At 37.7% G+C, this 11,328-nt stretch overlaps 2 non-coding genes across 2 annotated transcripts; both read right to left on the bottom strand.

The window, feature by feature from the left end:
- Window positions 1-2,231: 2,231 nt before the first annotated feature.
- LOC120585620 (5S ribosomal RNA) lies at window positions 2,232-2,350 on the bottom strand. The gene has a single exon (XR_005648460.1). It is a non-coding gene; the product is annotated as a 5S ribosomal RNA (ribosomal RNA).
- Window positions 2,351-10,806: 8,456 nt separating this feature from the next.
- On the bottom strand, window positions 10,807-10,925 carry LOC120585635 (5S ribosomal RNA). Its single transcript, XR_005648466.1, has one exon. It is a non-coding gene; the product is annotated as a 5S ribosomal RNA (ribosomal RNA).
- Between the last annotated feature and the right edge of the window lie 403 nt (window positions 10,926-11,328).

The following is an 11,328-nucleotide window of genomic DNA, read 5'->3' as shown; positions in this document are numbered from 1 at the left end:
TACTAATGGACTGAAAAAAAAAAGGAAAACTTTTATAGCTTTAAACGTTTAAAGTATACATACATATTTGTATTTTAAATGTGTAGTGTGAATACGCATATATAGATGTATATATATATAGACTATGTATAAAGTGTATACGCACTAAATATACACACATATTACACACACTTGGAACTAAGCATAATGCAAAATTATGTGTATCGTAATTATAAAACTCAGGAATGCACTAAAGATAGAATATAAATGTCTCTCACATCATTATATGTTTACTGAAACAGTTTATAAAAACGAAATAATGTAGTTAAAGTCCCCCTGATGAGAGGCACTGTGTTTGGGGAAGATGACCTCTTCTTTATTAGTGTGAATTTGCCTTCAAGGCAAACATTTTTCAATCAACGCTAATTTGCATATAATTTATCAAGAGCGAAGTGCAAAATAATTTTGTTTAAAGATTTCCCTTTAAGTGTCATTAGCAGTCCCGACTGATCCGATCTTTTCGATCTCATCAGGCGCTTTTAGCAAGTCTTTTTGAACCCATCTGGAGGGCGCATTTATCCCTAAGTGTCCCGTGTTGCATTACAGCGCAGTGGAGAGGCACAGCCGGCTACAGATGCTCATGTGAAACGCAGTTAACACTCTGCCAATTCAGTTTTTATAGGGACACAATCAATTTTTATTCATTTAAAAACCAGAATGCTTTCTTTTATTGTGCGCAGTCTCTTCTGATTATATAGCTAAACAAATTATTTCCCTGTTTGTACTAAATGGTACAATTCGGGGAAAGGCAATGGCATGGTCTAAGTGTACCATGTATACGTCAGGCAAATAAACAACGGCTCTCTCTTAGGGTATGTTCCTTGCAATGGGTTATTTAAAACATACATACATACATACATACATACATGTTTTACTTACTGTAAATAGGCATAAATGAAATGTAAATCATGCAGTGGGTTGTCTGTGGGCCGTGTCATCTGATCTTGACTTTCCCTGGAGTTTATAAGCTATCCTCACGAACATTATCTCACATCATGTTAAGATGCTTAAGTTCTACTGTCAAGACTGGAATATTCAGGTGTTTCCAGTGTTTTATCAAAAGATTCCTATAGATTTATTGTACTGCAATTTAAAAATGCTTTTAAATTCAAGTATCAATACTTTTGACAATACATAGCAAAAGATATAGAGGACTAAAGTTTAAACAATCTTGGTGACATGGGAGAGATACATTTAGATATTTAAATACTTGAAAATCCACCAGGTTGAATTTTAGCAGTTACTTCTAACGGCGGAGTGGAGATACAGTACCCAAACGGGCATCACAGACCGCCTTCTTTAGACTCTTGGTGTGATGGAATCCATTCACTGTCGAAGTGGGTCTAATATTGCTGAGAGAAGGCCTTGGCTCAGATTTTCTTAGGGGCTGATAGTAAAGGCAATGACTATAGACTGTCTCCATAGAATTGGTAAGATCCCCTTTACAGGATAGCACTAAATACATTCTTTCAAATTATGGTTATATATCATTATATATATTTGAGACTTAAGCAACATGGACATAGTAAGGAAAAAGTAGACAAGTCTAAAGCCTTTTGGTTTAGTGTAATAGCTCTTTTAAGTTTCAGGTGTACAATTCAACAGTAAGGCATATATATATTGCATTGTGTGTTCACCTCCCATAGTTAGATTTCTTTCTGTCACCACATATTTGACCCCTTTTACTCCGTCTACCTCCCCTTTTCCCCTCTCCCCCCACCCTCTACCCTCTGGTAACCACTAGTCTGTTGTCCATGTCCACGAGTCTCTGTTTGTCCTGTTTGTTTGTTGCTTTTAGGTTTATATCCCGAATATAACTGATATCATGTGGTTTTCCACTTTTTCTGTCTGGCTTGTCTGGCTTGTCTGGCTTATTTTGCTTAGCATGATTATCTCAAGGTCCACCCATGTTGTCGCAAATGGCAGTATTTCAATTCTTCTTATGGCTGAGTAATATTCTGTTGTATATATGTACCACAGCTTCTTTAGCCCATCATCTATCATAGGACACTTCAGTTGCTTCCATGTCCTGGCCACCATGAATAATGCTGCTATGAACATAGATGTGCAAATATCTTTTCGGATATGAGTTTTCAAATCTTTGGGACAAATACCCAGTAGAGGGATTGCTATACCACATGGTAGATCAATTCTTCGTTTTTGTTTGTTTGTTTGTTTGTTTTTATTTTTTATGCCTACAATACCTGGTCTTCCTAGGTGGTCTCCCACCCAAATACTAACCAGGCCTGACCCTGCTTAGCTTCCGAGATCGGACGGGATCGGGCTTGTTCAGGGTAGCATGGCCGTAGACTAATTCTTAGTTTTTTTGAGGAACCTCCATACTATTTTCCAGAGTGGCTGAACCAATTTGCAGGCTCACCAGCAGTGTTTGTTGGCGATTTGTATGTCCTCTAGGGAAAAGTGTCTTTTCAGGTTCTCTGCCCATTTTTTGACTGGATCATTTGCTTTGTTGTTGTTATTGAGTTGTATGAGTTCTTTGTATATTTTGGATATTAGGCCCTTATTGGAGGTGTTGCTTGCAAATATGTTTTCCCATTTGGGTGATTGTCTCTTTACTTTGTTGATGGTTTCTTTTGTTGTGCAGAAGCTTTTTAGTTTGATGTAGTCCCATTCATTTATTTTTGCTTTTATCTCCCTTGTTTTGAGGTCAAATTTATAAAATCCTCTTTAAGTCTAAGGTCCATGACTTTAGTCCCTATGTTTTCTTCTATGAATTTTATTGTTTCAGGTCTTATATTCAGGTCCTTAATCCATTTTGAGTTAATTTTGGTGTGTGGTGATAGACAACAGTCTAGTTTCATTCCTTTGCAGGTGGCTTTCCAGTTTTCTCAACACCATTTATTGAGGAGGCTTTCCTTTCTCTACTGTATGTTTTTGGCTCTTTTCTTGAAAATTATTTGCCCAGTAAAACATGGGTTTACTTCTAGACTCTCAGTTTTGTTCCATTGGTCTGTGTGTCTGTTTTTCTGCCAAACCATGCCGTTTTGATTATTGTCACTTTGTAGTGTAATTTGAAGTTGGGCAGGGTGGTCCTTCAGCCTCGTTCTTTTTTCTTAGGATGGCTCTTGCAATTCGGGGTCTTTTGCGCTTCCATACAAATCTGATGATTTTTTGTTCTATTTCTTCAAAAAAATTGATGAGATTTTGATGGGGATTGCATTAAATTAGATAATTCTTTAGGTAATAAGGTCATTTTAACTATGTTGATTCTTCCAATCCAAGAATACATAATATCTTTCTATTTCTTTGTATCTTCAATTTCTTTTAATAAGGTCTTATAGTTTTCGTTGTATAGGTCCTTCACATGTTTTATTAAATTTTTCCTAGGTACTTTATTCTTTTTGTTGCAATTGCAAAAGAAATTATTTTTTCCACTTTTTCTGACAATTCATTATTAGAGTATAGGAACACTGTGGATTTTTGAACATTGATTTTTGTGTCCAGAAACTTTACTGTATTTTGCTTATTTTTTCTAGTAGTGTTCTTCTTTAAGTAATTGGATCATTTATTATTATTGGATAAACCTTTATTTTTAGGCTTAATTTTTATTAAGCTTATGTTCTAATAAATTATTTTAATTGTTAAAAGGAAGAAAATAAATATATTACCAATTATTTATAAATCGATTTATATATTCTATAAAGCAGCACAATGCCCCTATACCACAATTAGCTACTAAAGAATAAACCACATCTACTTTGCCCTCAAGAAGTTCACAATTCATTTGGATAGCACAGGTTAACCACCAAAATGACAAACCATAAAAGCAGGTTACAAGTATAGTATTGCAATACAGGAGATGCCATGGGCAGCTGTGATCATGGATCATGTGAGTGGAATTATGTGAGTACACTGAGTTCACAGAAGAACCACTGTGGGTCCAGGAGAATTGAAGAAGGCTTCCCAGAGCCTTGAATGAGAGACAGGAATTGGATACATGAAAAGCACACATCTGGAGAAATTTGCTTACTTGGAAGAGATGCATTTGCCACATTTTCAGAACTGTGAAGGCATTCATAAGCCTATAAAAGAGAAGCTGTATGGGGATGTGTAGTGTGTGTCTATGTGTGTGTGTACACACATATACACATATATATACATATATGTAAACATGTATATATACATATTTACTACAGAGTAAATATGTAGTAAATATGTGTATATATGTATATATACACACTTTTACTTAAGTGGTGCTTACTATGGTAAAATTGCTTTAAGAAAACTGGATTGCTTCTTTAAGTTTATTTTGGCTTTTAATTGCACATATACTTTTTAGAAATTACACTAAACTCTTTCGTTTTATTATGCCGATTTAGTTAAAACTTTTGATCACCTGTTTTTCCTGTCTTATGGCTGCACTATCAATAACATCTCACATCTACCTGTATTTAGTTAGAAACTAAACAACTTCACAGTTAAAATGTATGACGTTCATGTTGAGGCATCGTAGTCATACTTCTGAAGGATTTCATTTCCTTGGCAACCTTCTTCGACCTTCTAAGTAAACTCTGATTTTTCTTTTTGTAAAAAGTCTGTGTTTTTCCACTATCTTTCACCAAGAGAACCATATGTGAATAGCTTTTCAGGTTGAATTAATGCCATAACTTATCTAATTGTATAAAACTTTTCCTTCTGCAGAAATCCTCTTATCACTGAGGTAATGTATAAAGGATAGCCTTTGAAAAACAGGTTTACAGAAATCTGGACTGCTTTATTACTTACACATATTTCATTCTTGTATTTATTAAGGAAAAATTGGAGTACTTACGTGTGTGAAATTATATGCTAGGTGCTAAAGGATGTCATTTCTCAAGGTTTCAACTTGCAACTAAAATAATATCTGAAAAATTATTTTATTAGGAGTAATAGTCATATAAATATCTAAATATACATTCAGTGACAACTCTATCCTTCAGTTGCTTAGGTCCCCATATCTTGGAGTTATCTTTAATTCTGCTTTTTCCATCATACCCCATATCTTGTCTGTTAGCAAAACCAGTTGGGTCTCCCTAGAAAATATATTAAGAACTGCCCACTTCTCACCAGCTCCACTGCTATGACTCTGGTGCAAGCCACCACCATTCCCCCGGTGGGTTATTGAAAGAACCTTTGAACTCTCTGCTCCGTCTGCTCTAGTCTATTCTCTACTGCAAGAAGTGTCCCCCTACCAAAATGCAAGTCCAGTGTTGTGATTCTGCTCGGAGGAATCCATGGCTTTTCACTCCCTCAGACTCATAGCCAGTGGCATTCGAGGCATCGAATGATCTGGCCCCTGTGCACCTCACCCGCGTCACCTCCTACCCTTCTCCCCTTACTACTCTACTTCAGCCGGGTCGTCCTCACTGTTGTTCCCCGGACCCACCAGGCTTACACCCACTCAGGGCCTTTGCATTTGCTATTGCCATTTTCTAGCATATTCTTTCTCCCCATGGCTTGTCCCCTCTTCAGCTTCATGGCACTTTCTGGGTGCAACTTTACTTGCCCCTGCCCCCATTTAAATTTCAGCCTTGTAAGTTGCAGTGGGCCACTGTCGTTTCTATTGCACTAATCACCATGCCATGTTTTAGGTATTTCCCTTGTTTCTTTTGTGCCTCTCTTCTTATGTGAAGGTAAGCTCCATGGGAGAGGATTTGTGTCTGTTTTATTGAAAACTGAGACTAGTGGAGTAGTCAGAAATGTATTGCATGCAGTATAAGTAGCATACAAGTATGTGGAGACTGGGGCGATCTAAGAAATACGAGCAGATCGGATAGTTGAATGAGAGGGTCCTACCTCGCCAGGCTGCCAAATTTAGACTTCACAAAGTAGTTGCAGAAAAGCCCCTGAAAGTTGTGATTAGGTGGATGATCGATGCAAAACAATACGATTGAGAAACCAACATGGTAGAAACATGTGGCATGATTGAGGAGAGAGGCCTGAGCAGAGCGTCCTTTGGAATCTGTGTCGGCGGTATGGGCTCATGCTTCCCAAAGCAGGGACGGTAGTGTGTGTTCTTGGGGAAACACAGTGCAAATCAGCATATTTTAAAGGCCTTTAGCAGTTCCTCAGTAAAGACACCTGTTTAATTATGTTTAACCCCATGCTTCCTACACTTTCTGACCCTGGGAACTTTGTTTTTTGAAGTTGGCAGAGTGACACCCTAAATACCTCATGGAGCTAGTGATCCACAGAAGAGCAGCATTAGGAATCACTAGTCTAGGCCTGCAGGCCCAGACCGAAGAAAGTATTGGATTCAAGAGATATTTCAAAGGAAGACGTGATATCTCCCTACGTCAAGCGAGGGAGATGCTCACCGAGTGATTATAAAGTTTGGAAGAAGGGAGAGCAGGGGGCTTATTCTCCCCTCTCTAACCGAGAACGTAAACCAGAGGAACAAGGACTGTGTCTCTTTCCCGTTCTCCTTTCCTCTGCACTTAATGGATGACTGAGAGCATGATCCATACACAACATATAGGCAGGCATAGACTTCTCGTCTAGCATCTGAGTTAATACTAGCGAGAGGACTATTCAGACGTTACATTCTAAGCTATCCGTAACTGTCAAAGCTAGAATAAAAATTCTGTTATGTCCTAGGCGTCTGTAGGTGTCTGCCTTGACTCTGTGAAAGCTTTCTCCACTTAGTGAAACCCAAGCTCTCTTGTCCTCTGTTCGTAGGCTCTGTGGGATTCGCTTCTGCTTCCTATCTCTTCCAGTTTATTCCTAATTATCTGTCTTTTGGTTGTTCCTTATCTCCTCCCACTTCACCTTTTCGGCTTGATCTTAAAGTGACTTAGGTAACTTTTGACTCCGTACTGTACAAAGACTGTGTTCTTGCGGTCTGACTTCTCCATGTCTGGCTGCTTCAGAAACCTTTACAGCCCCAGCACAGTTGGTTTCAGGGATAACAACGCCTTGGCCAGCATCCCAGATGGGCCGGCTCCAGCCTCCCCTGCGGGAATGAATTATTTACCACGGGTTATTTCTAGGCATGACTCAGCTGGGTGTTCTTAGCCCAAATCAGGGTGATGACACAGGGCAAGAGTCCAACAGCATTGATTCATGACTGCCATCTCATTCTTATCTCCTTTCTTTTTGAGATTTTAATATAGGTTTCTCAGTGTTCATTTACCTAATTACTTACTTCATTGTCCTACTGGATTCTCAGCATAGTCTTCACACTCAAGTATAGTTCACAGGTTGTAAATTCAGATTTCCAGCCCTGTCACTGACTGGTCGTGTGTGACTCTGGACAGTGTATTAAGCTCTGAACGTCACTCTCCTCCAGCTGTATAGCATAAGGACAAAAATGACCTTAATGATATCTCCCTTATGGGAAGGACCAAATGAAATAATACACGTAAAGGATTTGGCAGAGTTGCTGGCACGTAAGTCGTTAGATAAAAGATAGTTATTTTTGGACTCTCAGAGAAAATAAAACTCGTGAATTAAAGTTTTTACTATAGGATTAATACATGTTAAATAAAATATTTTTATTTCTTTCAAATTTATACAGCGGCTCAGGCTATACCATCAAAGCATTGCTTCCTGTATATCTGCAAGTTATTTTTACTAGCACTAAAATGTGTTTTTTTTGCCCAAATGATCAAAAAAAAATTAAGTTGCTATATTTATAGTTCACCTTTTTTACCAATAGGAATAATATAGTAGCAGTGGTACACATATGAGAACCATCCTCTCTATGCAAAACATCCCATTCGCAATATATACACATGTAACAAATCATCACATTGCCCACCTGAAACTCCATAATGTTATGTTGATTATTACCTCAGGAAAGCTGGGAAAATTTATCCTGAAAAGACAAATTGCCAAGAAATCAGAAATACTACTAGAAAATACTCGAGTCCTTTTTTGTGACATGGAACGATAGTTTCTTGGCCCATCACGTCTCCTTCTCCTTTCAATATATATTTTTGAGAGCTCAGTGTTTATTGAGAGCCTACTGTGAGTCAGGCTTTGTTTTTTCATTTATAACGACTAGAACAATTCGTCATATGAGGTACACGATCTTTAACAAAGATCTGTTTCACGCTGGGATTGCCGATGTTTATGCTGCTTTTCATTCCCAAGATAATTCGACATATCTCTTACTACAAGGTGCTTACTACTATAGAATACTAATATAATTCAAACGAAATAATCTAAAATACAAAGGTTTTTATTTCAGAGCTGCATTTATCAACATTTTAAAAGTGTGGTTAAAATAAACTTTCTTTTCCAAGTCGACTTAAATGTGTTCTTGGGTGATCAGATATCTTTAATCATTTACAAAAGTGAAAATGGTTTTGGTTATAGTCAGATACAATTTATTGGTGAAAATCTGACAGATCTGCCCTGTAAGTCTATAAAATATTTTCTGTTCCTTTAAGGAAATAAGTGTCCAAGTTTATTTGTTAATTTCAGGGGTGGGGGTGGGGGTTAATACTTTCAAGAAAACAAAGGAAATATATGAAAAATGATGACTTTGACATTCAGGATAAATTATATATTCAAATGAATTTGGCAGAATGAAGCCATCTGAGGCATTGCATTTAAGCTATTTTGAACTGATTTCTCCTCCTATAGAAGGTGACCAAATACTTCCATCAAAGGAGCTAATACCAATAACTCACATCGGAGCTCAGCTTTCCTGGGCCTCTCGGCAGGCAGAGTGAGGACCTCTGGGGCATTCAGGTTCAGCGAAATCTAGTTGAATAATTGTAGAAAATAAACACCCCTAGGAAGTATAGAAAGGTGAATGGTAGTAAAATGTTATTAAACTTAGGGATTTCAGCTTTCTCCCTTGTTTCTTCTGGCATTTTTCAAAGGAAATGCCACAATGACTTTGAGGCTTTTTAAGTCACATGCTGAACTTGCAATGGTATTAGAAAGGAAAGCCATTGTGAAATAGAAAGAGAAAAAAGCAGTTGGGACACTTTAATGAACACTTGAATGTACCTCAAATGAAAAACAGATGTTCTTTGTTAAGTTTAACTGCGTTTCTTATTCAGATTGAGGTAACTAGACGAGCCAGTGGGGCTGAATTGGCTACAGCAGGATCTTGTTCTAGGAAAGTTTGTATATTTTATGTTGTTTTGTACATAGTATTTCTCCCAGTTTTTTTCTGCATTTAGATAGAAGCGAGCATTTCAAAGTTTAAGCCTTGAAGATTGATTTTTTAATGTAGTATTTTGCATTAGTAATTTTTTTTTACCTATACAAATAAAGTTCTGTATGTTTTAAATTTATGAAATAGTTTTAGTTTTGTAACTATTGCATCAGTCTTATTCTGGCATTTCATTTTTTTTTTTAAAATGCATCATTGACATACAACATAGATTGATTTCAATGTTTTAGAATAGCAACTGATGTTATATTAAATACATTTTATTAACACCCTCTCTCCCCAATAAATATTTATCCACACCTCACCATAACCTCTCCCTCCAAAACAAGAAAGAAAAGAAACACACAAATAAAACCCCATTAAAGAAAGTTTTTTTTTGGGCAATCCATTTTAATCTATCAATCAGTGATATTTTCTCCTGTATGCCAAGATTTGCTCTCCCGTGTCAACTGATTCATTCAATAGAAATATGGTCACAAGCCAATGCAGACTCATCCCTTATGACTCTTTCTGAAAGCATAAATTATAATACTACTCCAGCTCTAAGAAGTTTTGAGGTATACTGTGTTTTCCTGGTTTGGGGGGCAGGGTTCTTTTTTTTTTCTTTTTTTCCCCCAGGATATATATCGAACTGCACCTGGCATTCTGTTTGGTCATATCTGTGTCAGAAACTACAAGGTCAGAAAGCAAGAAAAAATGAAGACGGGAAAAAAATAATTGGGGGAATAGAGGTGTGGATAAAACAGTATATTAACATATCATTAATTTTTAAGTTAACGGCTTCACTAGGCATTGTATAAGGTGTAAAAAGAGACACAATCTCGGCCTACAACAAGGTGAGAAAAATATGTGATTTATTCAGAACCCTTCAGTGAGACAATGAGAGAAATACAGACAGCTCAGTAGGTATTCCGCTGCTCTAAATGGACGAATCTTTTTCAGTTGTTCCGTGTCTCTATGTCTGTGTATATTTCAATGCCTGACAAATTTATTCTCTCTTTTTTTTAATCTTTATCCTTTAATAAGAAAATTCATAAAACAAAACTACAACCAGGCCATAGAATAAGCTCAGCAAACGCTGTAGGACGCAGAGCTGAGCGTTCGGCAGGCCCGGCCTGTGGAAACTCACACCACGGCCAGCTTCAGTGTCCGACGGGAGGTGGGAGAAAAAAACAAAAAACTGCAGCGTTTCCCAAGGACAAAATCACAGGTCCAAAGCCACTTCTGAGTTTGTACCAGACACACGGGAGGAAGGACGGGAAGGGACACAGCAGACCAGCTGAGACTCCGTTAGAAGCTGCGTGTATCTGACAGGTCATACTCACGATTTATCCTGTTATGCTACATCCCGTCACACGTAAATTTTAGGTCATGGCTTCAAGTTTCTCATTCTGAGTCTTCTTTCTGTTTTGTTTTGTTCTTTTCTCATTTTGGAATCTTCAGGGTTACTTTATAAATGCTGTGTTTTAAGTAGGATAGATTTTTCAGTGGGACCCAAAATGTCATTTTCTCAAAACAACTCTTTCTTTTAGGGGGGAAAAAGTCCAACAACTAATAATTAAGAGTTCAACCACTGCAATATTAAAGGAGGTTAGATTTAGGAATATATATATAATTTTTTTTTTTTTTTTTTTTTTAGCCTATAGCACCTGGTCTTCCTAGGTGGTCTCCCATCCAAGTACTAACCAGGCCCGACCCTGCTTAGCTTCCAAGATCAGATGAGATCGGGCACGTTCAGGGTGGCATGGCCATAGACAGGAATCAATGTTTTTAATTTATAAAGCAAATTGATAAATTACTGATTTTTTACATTTTGAAAGTTTTTGTTTTTGAGTAAACAAGATCTCTATTTTGCAGACCTGGTTGTTTAAATTTTGGGAGGAGTGTCTAGAAAGGACAGGGAACCCAATCAGAACGTCAGCTGGACCCTCTCCAAAGTAAGGCAAAGGACCCGTGCTCCCTGGACACGGCCCTCCTCCTAGACCAGGTCAGAGAAGCCAGGAGGCAAGACGGAGCATCGCTCTGTCGTCCTGCACTGGTGGTTTCCTGCACACCGCATCTCCCCCAACCCCAGCTCTTCCTCTCATCGGAACTCCGGAGACACTTCCTTGACAAGATGCTTTGTCAAAGAGTAGTTCCTGTATATCAAATACATCTTG

The sequence above is a fragment of the Pteropus medius genome, unplaced genomic scaffold (assembly GCF_902729225.1).
Source record: "Pteropus medius unplaced genomic scaffold, Ma_sr-lr_union100, whole genome shotgun sequence".
Taxonomy (NCBI): Eukaryota; Metazoa; Chordata; class Mammalia; order Chiroptera; family Pteropodidae; genus Pteropus; species Pteropus medius.
The sequence above is the reverse complement of the archived record's forward strand: the minus strand, read 5'-3'. Positions and strand labels throughout refer to the sequence as shown.